General features: G+C 50.7%; 1 protein-coding gene across 8 annotated transcripts in view; it reads right to left on the reverse strand.

Moving 5' to 3' along the window:
* Positions 1-12,329, reverse strand: part of SPATA13 (spermatogenesis associated 13) — a 216,867-nt gene that overhangs the window by 76,247 nt on the left and 128,291 nt on the right. The window contains exon 1 of one of the 8 annotated variants that reach the window (XM_036831298.1): positions 7,343-7,441. The exons of the other annotated variants lie outside the window; for them this stretch is intronic. The gene's annotated coding sequence lies outside the window, so the exon portion shown is untranslated. Of the gene's footprint in view, positions 1-7,342; positions 7,442-12,329 lie in introns of those variants that run through there. 8 annotated transcript variants of the gene reach the window in all.

Genomic DNA, 12,329 nt, shown 5'->3' on the forward strand with positions numbered 1-12,329 from the left:
TTATTCCTCTCACTTGCAGAAAAAAAATCTGACCTCAAGCAAAGAGGTCTCATCTGCTTCTTCTCCCCAAATCCTCTGATGGGTTCATTTTCATTTGCCCCTACCTTGTGCCCACTGAGGAGGGATTTCCAGGGAGAGTCATGGTTAAAGCATTAATTCCATCCAGGACCAGGAAGGCTACACGGATGTAGACCCTGGAGCCTTTCTGATGTCCAGTTACCCAGTTCCACTCATCAGAAGATGGATGGGGTGCCCACATGCCCTCTGCAGTCTAATGTTCAAACAGAGAAATGAGGGGCCTGAAGAGCTGTGGGTTGTATTTGAATGAACCATATCAGTAAAATCTCAAATCATCCCGGCACCGAGGGTGGATGTGAACCCTACAACCAGCTGCAGAACGAATCCAACACCCAGCATCACCCGTCCATCCTCACCTACCCTGGGAGGGACAGGGCATGGGGGTTGTTGCAGCTTCTCACAATCTTGAAATGAAGCGGATAGTTTGTGCCAGCTGTCAAGTCCAGTCGCAAGTCAAGTCCACTGACTGCACATTACATAATAATAGTAGTCTTGTTATGACCTGCCCTGGACACAGAAGAGCAGACAGGATCCCTGCCTTGTAGTCTGGCTGGACGAAGACAACATACCGACACCACAAGCAGAGGGCGCTATGAGACCTTCTATAACCAAGGACCCAACTGTTAAGCTGACCCTAAGGGCTCAAGGGGTGCAGGGAAGCGTTGCTTTACTGTTGGGTGGTTAATGATCTGTGGAGGACCAGGGGCCAGGTCTAGGTCTAAGCTGCCACCTGAATCTTGAGTAAAGTCATTTCAGTAATCTGTGCTTCAGCATCGTCTATAAAATAAGAGGTGCCAACATTATGTGTATCTCAAACGACCAATCAATTCATGAGCCTCTGTTGGCCTGTGTTGGATGTGTGTAGGCCCCATGATAAATTCAAGGCGGTGACGAGGTGATTGCCCATTCTAGGGGGAAAATGGCATGGGTACAGGGAGATTGGGGGGCAGTAAGTTCGGGTGACCAGCCCAGTTGGCCCACGGATGGGGTGTCCTCCAGGATATGGGACTCTCAGGGTGAAACCAGGAAAGTTCTTGGCAAGCCGGGATGACTGTTCACCCTACATTAAGGAGAACAGTGTAGTTAGAAGGATGGCTCGATGTAATAGTGGAAACTCGGTGAAAACAGCTTTAGAAAAACCTACCTCCCCTTAGTCTAACTCTGAGACCGTCTGCAGGTGTCTGTCACCCTCTTTGAGAACTCCTTGCTGATCCCCCTAAAGTGAATTAGACCCCTTACTCTGTGGGTTCCAGGCATCTCACCAAATTGCTTTATAAAAGCATATTATACTGATCTGTATTTGTCATTTTAACAAGTTTATGTGGCTGCCTTCAGAACAAGACCATTAACTCTTTGAGAGTAAGAACTGTGATTTGCACACTAAGATTATTTAAGTTTATCTGGATGTGAATTTTGTATCCGTTATCCTGCCTTGTCAATAACGGTACCAAGGCTAACAGTTCATCATTACGCACCACCATATTATTCCAATGTGAAGATGTTCACATTTTTACAACACTCAAAAGTCTAAGTATGTACTTAAAGCTTATACAAGTTTTAGGATACAGATCCAGTAAAATACATGCATATCTGAGTTTCTAATTGGGGCAACATGCTTTTTAAAAGACCAGTGACTTACTATTCCGTGAACAACGTGATTGTTGTCTGCTGCTTGGAATGAAACTGAAAATCACGGAAAAAAGCTTTTCCTGGAATTTCCGAGTAACATACCAACTTGCATTATTTAGAACTAATACTTTGACCTCTATTCACTAACAAGGGTTGCAATTCAATCAGTGGTTTTGTAGCAAGTCTTGTAAATTGTGGGAGCTCAGCCAGAGATATTTATGAACATAACTACAAGAAAGAATTTTAGATGGGAATATTGTGAAATCCATTGTCTAGCAGCTGGATTCTGGATTGTTTGAACTTTAGAAGGGAACATTTCATTCGTAATGAGAATTCTCTGAAAACAACCATGACCAATAATTTTTAAATAAGAACTTGTACTTGAATTTGAAATTCAGGAATACATACCAGGCTAATGTACAAACAAGGAGGTTTTCGTTACATGTTCGGGTAAATTATAGGAAATGGGACACTGGAAGCAAACACTGAAATCTGGATGCTAAAGGGGTGAAAGCACAGAGCCTTGAATCACAGCATGGCAGAACATGGCCTCAGGGAACATCCAACTCCTAAGCGTAAAGATCAGGACCCTTCGTCAGGCTACAACAGGTGAAGGCACAGGCTGGGCAGCAGGGGACTGGGTTCCAGCCCAGGCGCCGCCACGTACTGGCCAAACCCCAGGGTCATCCTAGCCCTCTTCCTTTCCCTCCAGACCTCATCGGTTAGCCTAAGAGATCAGACTGCGCATCTCGACAGTCCTGGCCTGGCCCCCCGCCATCAGTGCGTCCACCTGGAAGGCTTCCCTGCAAGTCTCCTGTCCTGCGGTCTAACTCACCTCGCATTCAGCCGCAGTGTCCTTCCCGGAGTGCAAACGGACACGTGTCACTTCATCTAGGGATGCTGGCTGCCTCCAGACCTCAGAAGGTGTCACATCTCAGCCCAGCACGCCATACCTTTCCCTCCAGGGATGCGGAGTGACTTACAGCCACCGTCCCTCGCACTGCGAGGCCCTGGGCCATTTCCTTGCTGGCTCTCAGAGTCTCTCGCAGCCGTTCTTGTCTCTCTGTGTTAGGGAACCACGGTCCCCAGGCTCCCCTGACCAGTGGCTTCCGGTGAGGTTGGCCAGTGGGAAGCACCGGCGGGAGACGCCATGTGCGGGAAGAAGGGAGATGACGGGGCGTCCCCTCTGCCTGGGCCGCTGCCGGGCTCGTCCAGAAGCTGCTGTGCCCCTCCTCGGCTCTCGCTCCTGCTGGGGTCCCTGCCGGTCCTCGCTCCTGTGCGGGAGGGACACTGGCACCTGTCCCCCGCTTTCCCTCCAGCCTCGGGAGACAGCACCTTCCTGCTACTGTCCGTCTGAGCTCTTCTGGCTTCTCTCGTTTCTCAGCTGAGTAAAATCATCCCTCAGTTAGGGTCTCTTTGGAGTATCTAGAGATGCTTCTCTTTTCCTGATGGATAAACATGGACCCCGCCCGTCTCCAACTCAAGTCAGCTCTTCCCTGGAGCCTCTCTCCTTCCTCCCCAACTCAGATGCCCGTCCTCTGTGGGCTCCTGTGTGCGCTGCTGTTTCAGCACTGGCCACGCTGCTCTGCAACTCTGGTCTCTCTGCTCTCTCCACGTAACTCCGGTGAGGTTGAAAAGTTCTTTGAAGGCAGAGACCAGGTCTTACTGAACTCTGCATCCAGCCAGTGACTGACTAATGAAGGATGGGAACCCCCCTCCTCTTGCACATCCAGGGCCAGATCATCCTCGGCTGTGAGGCTGGTCTGTACATTGTAGGATGTTCAGCACTGTCGTTTGCTGAGCCTGCCCATTTTATTCTCCCCTTTCCCTTCCTGGTAGGTCCTTTCCTTCTCTTATTCGTTCCAAAATCTTTCCCAGAACCTCGCTGAAGTCAAGACTCTGACCGGAGCTCAAATTCTAGCACCCGCACCTTATGAACAGGTTGTATTCTAAAGGGTTACTTATGGGCAATCTATTTCCCCGTAGACTCTGTCCATCAAACTACATTTAACTGTTAATATAGTGAATTTAACCATAATTTATAACATTTCCATAGGAAAATGTATCTAAGATTCAATGGTGGGTTCTAGTTCCAAGGATGAAGTTCCTTTCCCCACTGCCTGGTCCTTAATACAAAACCCTCTCCCTCTCCCTTTCGACCCCCGTGTCCACACCTCAAAGGAAGACTGTCCTTCCCTCATGGATGTGGCATGCTCGGGGTCTCTCCAGGTGAAGACGGGGGAGGATGCTTCAAAAGAGCAGAGCTCTGCCTTCATTTAAATACCGAACCATTTAAGTGTCTAAAAACTGCAAGTATACATAAAACCGTAGCTCGGACAAGACTGAGTCACTGTATCTCTGGGAAGGGTGTCGATTCTATACAAGGTGTGACTGGCTGGCTGGCCTTATCTGGGTTACTAGGCTAAACTGCATTCCTGCAGGTGAGCATGGGGTTTCCCAGTAGGGAATGGATGTTTGCTTTGTCAATTCTGAGGGTTTGCAAAGGCAGGCCTTGGGCCAAAGAGAGGAGAACCTTCCTCTGGTCTCTGAAGTCAGGGGCGGGCAGGTCTAGCCAGGCGTGCTAGGGTAGGTCTGCACCTGAGCTGTGCTTCCTGGCCGTGACCTCAACGCTCAGTAAAGTGCCAGCCTCTGAACCCCCGTCCTGCACCCCACTCTAAACCCCGGGGCTGAAAGAGCCTCGGAAGACTTCAGGAGAGGCACGCCAAGGAGAGAGCTGCAGATGGCCTGCCTTGGTTCCTGCACCCCCTCCCCGCCCCCATCTCTGTCACGTAAGTCTGCAGCAGTAACCTCCCAAGTTCTCAGTGAGGACTACCTCGTGCCAGCAGCCAGTGCCAAAAAGGATGTCACCATAGCAACGGGGCCTGCCCTGCACTGACGGTTCAGAGTAAAGAAAGTTTTCCAGATGGGTGGCCCTAATCTTGAAGGCACTTTGAAGGTCACTGAAGCAGAAGCAACGTTTCTGCTTGCGAGAGGCCGTTCAGCAGAAATCTGGGGCTGTGCGTCACTGGGCTCACCCGGCAGGCTGCACAGAAGCCCCGCCAACGATCAGCACAGCTGATCCCCAGCATTTGGGAAAAACCGTCTGTAAGGGTATATGTGTCGGTGTTGTGTTTTCCCTGAACTTACGCTACCGCTCAAGGTTTTTGGTCTTGTCTTTTTGCATCAAATGTCTTTCTGGGCATAGAACCCCAGCTGATAACACTGCCTTTTGGAGGAAACAAGATCAGCCTTCCACTCCGTTTCCATCCAGTCAGGTCTCGGTTTAGGGCTGTGGGAGCAGCACGTCCTGCCGTCACTGCGGACAGGGGCCCAGGGAACACCTTCCCCGGCTCTGTTCAGTCGGCATCCCGCGTCCCCACACTGTTCGCAGCAAAGCAGTTGCTGAAATGCCCTGTCTGTCGAATTGAAACGTCTTCTTCTCACGGAGCTGACGTCTGGCTGCTGTTTCACGGACGTCATCCCGCAGGAGGCACGCCGGGTACCCAGGTGAACGGAGCAGAGGCGACCGGCCACTGTCCCTGAGCAGGCGCCCGCAACCATGCCTCCACAGCGGGGCGGGGCGGGGGGGCCCAGCCCCACAGGAGCTGCGCTGGGGCCACTCTGTTCCAGGAGGGCCCGTTGTGACGAGGCCGCCCCAGGGGACATCAGCGGCCCCTCTGAGGCTTGAAGAAGGGACGCTGAGGGCCTCAGACACTGTGCTCGAGCACAAAGGAGACCTCCTCTACTCAGGGGGCCCCGGCCTCCCTCTCCTGCGGCTCAGCCCCCAGGCCCCCAGGGCGAGGAAACGTTGACGGAGGAAAACGCCACACGCGTCTCAGGCCCTCGCTCAGTGCGAACTTCTCAGGTCACGTTTCTCCTTCGGAAAGGGACCCGCAGGCAACTCAGGAGAGCTCCTCGGCAGCTTCTTTGGGCTTTTACCGTTCTCTCTACGACAGAGACTTGGGCCAGAAGCTTCCACGGGATCGTGTGGCCTGCTCCATCGCTCGGCTCCTTTGCCACGGGCCCCTGCTACAGGAAGGGCGCCGCTCCCGGGGTTGCGCACACCAAGCCCTCCCCGGACAGCGATGGGTGACGCCCCTCCTGCGCCCACTCTCTCTACCAGCCCACCACCTAGCAGTGCAGGAGACAGGCCGTGCGAAGAGCTCCGTCCCCTAATCTTGCCCCAGACGCAGCCCGCGGGCATCTTCCTCTCCTCCCAGGTTCAGCTCTGACCTCCTCCCCCGCCTGTCCGCCTAACCCGCGGGCGCTCACACCCCCAACCTCAGCCAGCCTCCAGCTCTGCCCGTGGGGAGACCGGCCACCCGGTGGCTCCGTCCCGCTCCTCAGCTCCATTCACCCGACGGGATGCTTCTGGCGCTCTCGTGTCAGAAGCTTCCGGAAGCCCAACGGAAGACAGGAGCATGTGTCAGACTCAGGAAAGCCCCGGCATCACACCCCACTGACACAGCTCCCTTGACACGAAGCTTAATAAGGTTCTAAATATGTCAGACGCTCAGAGGACCTGACATGAAACGAGCATTATATTCTGTCTTTCGTGAAAAGTTCAAAACCAGTTTAGGTGCTAAAAAAAAACTAAAGAATAACAAAGACGGAACTATCTTGAACCTAAAAAAAGGAGAGTGGAGGAAGGCGGGAGATGAGCAAGGTGGGGTGACTTTCCAGGAGGCTTGGGGAAGGTGAGCCCCAGGCGACCAAGAAAGGACACAGGTCTGCTCCCCGCCCCGCCCCCAAGAGCCGCTGCAAAGGACCCAGCGACCACAGACAAGGCCAGGCGCATTCCTCAGTGAGACCAGCCTCAGAGAGTTAGGGGGTCCCCGGGCTGGGGTAACAGGACCCCAACACACCTGAGAGCACCTCACAGGTTGTCAGGAGAAGCAAATGCATCCCAAACAGAATATTTTCATTGGAATATCAGTCACGCTCATAACAGGACACCTCTCCCTGTAGAGCATACATTTTATCGTTATAGGTTAATGTGAAAAAGGTAAACAGGAAATGGAATTCTACATCAAATTTATAGATCAGAAAGAAATGCAATACTTCTCTGTTGGAAATTCAATGGATGTAAGCCTCTTAGAGGCGAATCTGGACTGAGGCAAAAGTAGCATCTCTCATGGGGTCCATGGGGGTGCAGAAAAGGCCCCACCTGCACAGGTCACTGCTTTGTGATCCAAGATCAGAGCACCTCCTCCGCCCTCCAGCCAGCCTGCCCGGTCAAAGGTCACTGCCAGACCGCAGTGAAGGACCAGAGAAGGGATGTCTAAACGTGGATGTGGGGGAAATGCCATTATTTCATTTTTAAACTAGTTCTATCTTTTCTCCCTACAGATGGATAATATATGCTTCAGGACTCCTTTCAACCCTGACTATGACTTGTAAGTAACTGACAGCTCCAATCTGGACACGTGGTATTCTGAATGTCAATGTAGAAGTCAATCGTTCAGAATTTAAAACACATTTTCTTGTAAGATTCTATCATCTGCTCAACCCCCCTTAATTCCTAATGTAAATAAACTATGTTACCAATAGTAAGGAATGTGCTCGCTATATTAATTATCGTTAATTATTAGTGTATTATACTCAATTCATAATAGGAATTAATAAAAAGATGAACCTGATTTCTTTGGCTTAGGGGCTCGTATGGTAGCAGAAGTAGACGAAGGATGGGAAAGCCCCTCTGCGGTACTGGGAACAGGTGGGTTGTCCTTGGCCTCCTCCGGCCTCACACGTCCCCTGCAAAAAAAACACCCTGCCGAAGTCTGCTGGTTCATTTCTTTGCTAACAATCATTTCAGAACTGTAATGATACAGCAGTCCCCGTCATCCCTCCTAGACCGAACGCTCTGATGCAAGAAGCTGTGCTTTGGCAGAAATCTGTCCTCACTGCTTCCGGGCGGTGACACAAGCAGCTCAGGGCCACGTGCAGGTAATGGCATCACCTGAGTGCAGAAGCACGGATGGCTTCCATTTAAATGGGCTTCCTGCGGCTTGTTTTGAAACTTCATCTGGTAACAAGAAAGAACCTCATGTGAGGCATCATCCGTTCCTTCCATCGTTCCAGGAGGTTCCCCTGACGCCTCCTGTCTGACTGGTGTCGGGACAGACAGGGGAGGAGAGCGGGGAACAGCAGACACCGTTTCAGCCACCCCAGACCTCTATCCACTGGGGAGACACATGATTAAACAAGCAATCGTAATGAAGTCTGCATCGTTATGACACCTGGACGGGCTCCTTCAGAAGTGACATCAGTGCCAGAACTGAAGCTGATGGAAGGTGGGAGCACCTGACAAAGGTCTGCATTTTACTCTGCTGACTTGCCCTTGGCAAGAACCGTCTTTCATTCCCTCGCCCCACGCCTTAAGTGTGACAACTGAGTTTCAACTAATCTTCTAAGATTAGAAATTAAATGAAGTCAAAGCCCCTGTCCTCTGGAGACAACTGAGAACATAACTGGGTTTTAACAGAGAAACGGGAATGGGGGCCTTTACGACAATTACTGTTGATGTTTTGGCGATCACACTGCATTTTCAAGCTGAATTCCTAAGTCTGCCTTGGCCCTAAGGATAGCTCTTGATCCCCTCGGTTAGGGTTGGGACACTTCTCACTGTGTCTATCGCTGTCCTAACGGGTCCCTGCGTGTGTGCTGAGAGCTCACCGGTACTGACGCCAAGGTCCACACAGGCCTGTTCTGCAGGAGATTATAATCTTGTCCAGAAAACAAGAAAAACATCATCAGAGATTCCTATTTTCTGGGAATACTGTGTTTTCCACATAATTTTGTAAAACTTTAGGTTAAAAAACCCCCTATATCCAATCTTCAACAAAAAGTGTGTATTCATGTTGAGACTTCTGCTTGCCTTCAAACTAAACCAAGCAGACGAATTTCTGAAATTTCTAATTTTCTTCTCTCTCTACACTTAGAAACAGCCTTCTCTGGATGGCTACTTAAAAACGACTTAATAAATGGAATATTTAGGTGTTTCTTTTGGCCGAGGGGCTGCTTAAGAGACTTTCTGAGAAACCGGGACACATGGACTAAGGAAGTTTGGGACCCTCTGGACCAGGGTTGAACCTGCTCGCAGCAGAGATGAGCCTGGACGGCACCTCCCCCGACGGGGCCTTCATGACCGACTCTGGGAGTGGCTCGCTTAGGAACGTGCATGTGTCCTTGAGGACGGGCCTGTCCTCATCGCCCTTAGCGTCCATGTGGACAGGGAGTCGCTGGCAGCTATCAGCAGCTCAGTAACTATCTGATGAAACATTCAGGGCCTCCTTGTAAACACTGAGTCTGGATGCCTTCAAAGCAACCTTACCCTGTGGGAGAGGCTGCCAGGTCCTTCTCCTGAAGTAACTGGGCACTGTAACATCCAAAAAAATCTTTCTGGCTTCTCTTCCCACCTCTCTACCAAGAAAAATGAGAAATAAGTCTGAAACTTGGAGGGGGCCACTGAATTTAAGCTGCAAAAAATTCCGTATCCCAATTCTCGCCTTTAGGAACTGGCCCTGGAGTGAAGGGAAGGCCCCACGTTACTGAGATCAGGCTCTTCCAACACACACATGACTGTCACCCGCTGGTCACACTCGGAGACCCACACAGGGACCCATGGCCCATCCTTGACAACGGAATTCAGGGAAACCACGCAAAGGGCCAGGGAGGTCTGCCCTTTGCTGAATCTGACACCTGACTCGTCACCAGAACAGACAGTGAAACGAAGCTCGCGTCTCTGTGATGAACTGAGAAAAAGATGGAAAAAGCCGCAATGTTGGCATGGCTTCCTTTCCTGCTGAGGGGTGAGGATGGCCAGGCACCAATCTACATCCTGCCCAGAAGCGTCCTCTGCAAAGAGCCAACTCCAAACGGGTGCTCTTCGGAAGTCCTCACAGAATAAACCCGTGCACGATTCCAGGGGCCGTTTACTAACTCCTAAATAAGTGAGGGTTTACTGTTCCCTTCTCAGCCACTCTACGGCCACAGTGGACAAGCTCGGGGATGCTTTAGCGCACAAAACTGGTGGAGTTCCCTCCACTGTTCTCATCTCCGGTGGGGGGCTTTGTTACCTTTGCGCAGTGAAAATTTCTGACCTCCAGTCATTAGAGATGTACGTGGAGACGCAGAACAGAAGACAAAACCGGTCTAATGAGAGCTGTCAGTGTCCCCACCTGTGTCTTCTGACAGGAATAGCAGCTCTGTTGTCTGTTACCTTGCGAGATCCTTCCTCCTACTCCCTTCAGGTATTAAATCCCAATTTTAACTTTCTTCCCCAATTTGCACATACACACAAAGTCACAGGAGCATTCTAATATTGTACCTCAAAGTACTGGTGAAGCTAAAATACAGGAACTTATTAGGTCTCTGATGGAGGCCAGTGCTGGGGGGTCTATGGACCGTGCTGGCTGGGTCCCCCCCGGCCCAGGACTGGGCTGTACGAGCTTGCTGGCCGGGTGCCCCGTCCGCTCGGGTGCAGAAGAGACACTTGTCCCAGGCTGGTCTCAAGAACGTGCTGTTCCCTGTGGGACCAGCACCCCTTTATGATCATGGGCAAAATATTTACGGCTGTTGGCCACCTATTTAGGGTGACTGTGCAGCTTTACAACCGAAAGAGGGCTTGGGGTCCCCATCAAAGGAAGATCAAACTCTTCTCCACAGTGCAATTATTCATGTCCTTCTGAAACTGAATCCTCGAAGAATTAAGAAACAAACTTGCAAACACACAGCAAAGTGATTATCTTTTAAAAGGAAGAATACACTCAGATGTAGCAAAGAATATAGGAGTCAAGTATTATATAGAGTTACTTATTGTAATTGTATAAAAATAAATGTTACTACAATATGGACAGACTTCAAAAGCTAAATGAAGCCTTAAAGGGCAAAGTGAAGGAAGTCAGCACAGAGATGGCATGCTGTTGGGTTCTGGCGACACTGAGGTGTCCCGGAAGGGTGACTCTACCCAGCAAGTCGAGGGCTGTAGCTGGGGGCTGGGGAGGAAACAAGCAGTGACTAAAATGGCCACGAGGGTCCTTCTGGGGATGATGGTTGTTGCACAGCTCTGTAAAACTTGCTAAAAATAACTGAATCATACAATTGCAGTGAGTGAATTTTATGGTAGGTAGATTATATCAGTAAAGCTGTTAAAAGCACAAAATTGACGATATTAAGCATAATGGCCTCGGGAATAGTCTAATAAACATTCTGAAGAGGATTTAGACACATAATTCAAGGCAAAGCATGTATTTACTCTAAGTATCCAGAGCATGAATTTCGGTCAAAAGAGCCACAGTAACTTCCCAAGTCCCCAACTCAGAAGAGTCACAAGGTTTCCGTCCTCATCACCAACGACCTCAGGAAAGGCCTTCTCTCCTGATGGTTCTTGCATCACTCTTTTTAGGGACTTTAAAACGAAGATTTTGATTGCTCAGTGTTTGCCTGTTTGGACTTCCTAAATTACACAGGAGAGCGACCTCCCTTCCTGTGACCTTCCTGTGACCAGCAGCGAATAAGCCACGAGAGAGACCCTCACAGCAAAGCGACCAGGAGCTCTCAAAACTGGGTGTGAGCCAACGCTTCTCCTCTGAAAGCCAGGCTCCCGGGCCGGCGGGCCCTCCGGGCGTGCACGCAGGAGGGACCATCTCCCTGGGCATCGAGAGGGGCTGCCCGCGTGGGTGCCAGGGCCCGGATGGCGGGGCTGCTGCGTTTCAGCTGATGTGACACCACCCTCAGCCCCCGCCCCGCTAAGCAGGAACATTCACCACGTCTGCCCACGTCCCAGGCCCTGCTGGTCAGCTCCACGCGTGACATCAGTTACAGGCTGAAAACTAGTCCCGTAAACCGAGCAGTCCCCAGAGCTCCTCCACCTCCACTGTCTGCTGCTCTGGGTTTTGTTTTCCATTTTGAAAGACTTCACCCCCATCCTCACGCTCTCGGCTCCGTCCAGCCCGTCTTCCTCCTCCTTCCCCTCCCGCGTCTCCTCCTCTTGGGGACCACAATGTCTCCCACCCTCCTGGTCCTGTTCCTAGTTCTCAGCCGTCTTCACAGACGGGATTTCTGAGGGTTGGAAGCGATAAAGAGTTTTGTCCAATGTCTCATTTTTACCCAAGAGAACAAATCGAAATAGCTGACATGTTTATAGCAGTTTTATTCACAGTCGCCAAAACTTGGAAACAATCAAGATGACCTTCAGGGGGTGACTAGAGAAATGAACTATGGTGCATCCAGATGACAGAATAGTATTCAGTGCTAAAAAGAGCTGAGCTACCAGCCATTTAAAAAAAAACATGGAGAAACCCTCAAAGCATAAAGCTAAGTGAAAGAAGCCAATCCAAAAAAGCCACATACTGGATAGTTCCAACTATATGACATTCTGGAAAAGGCACAGCCATGGAGACAATGAACAGATCAGTGGTTCCCAGGGGTTAAGGGGAGGGAGGGAGGAACAGGCGGAGCACAGAGGATTTTTCAGACAGTGAAGCCACTCTGTGTGACGCTGTCATGGCGGCTACCTGTCACTATGCACTTGTGCAGACTCAGAATGGACAACCCCGGGGGTGAACCCTAATGTAAACCACGGACCCTGGTGATGACAAGGTGTGTCAGCTTGCGGATTG

This window comes from Balaenoptera musculus, chromosome 18 (genome assembly GCF_009873245.2).
Source record: "Balaenoptera musculus isolate JJ_BM4_2016_0621 chromosome 18, mBalMus1.pri.v3, whole genome shotgun sequence".
Taxonomy (NCBI): Eukaryota; Metazoa; Chordata; class Mammalia; order Artiodactyla; family Balaenopteridae; genus Balaenoptera; species Balaenoptera musculus.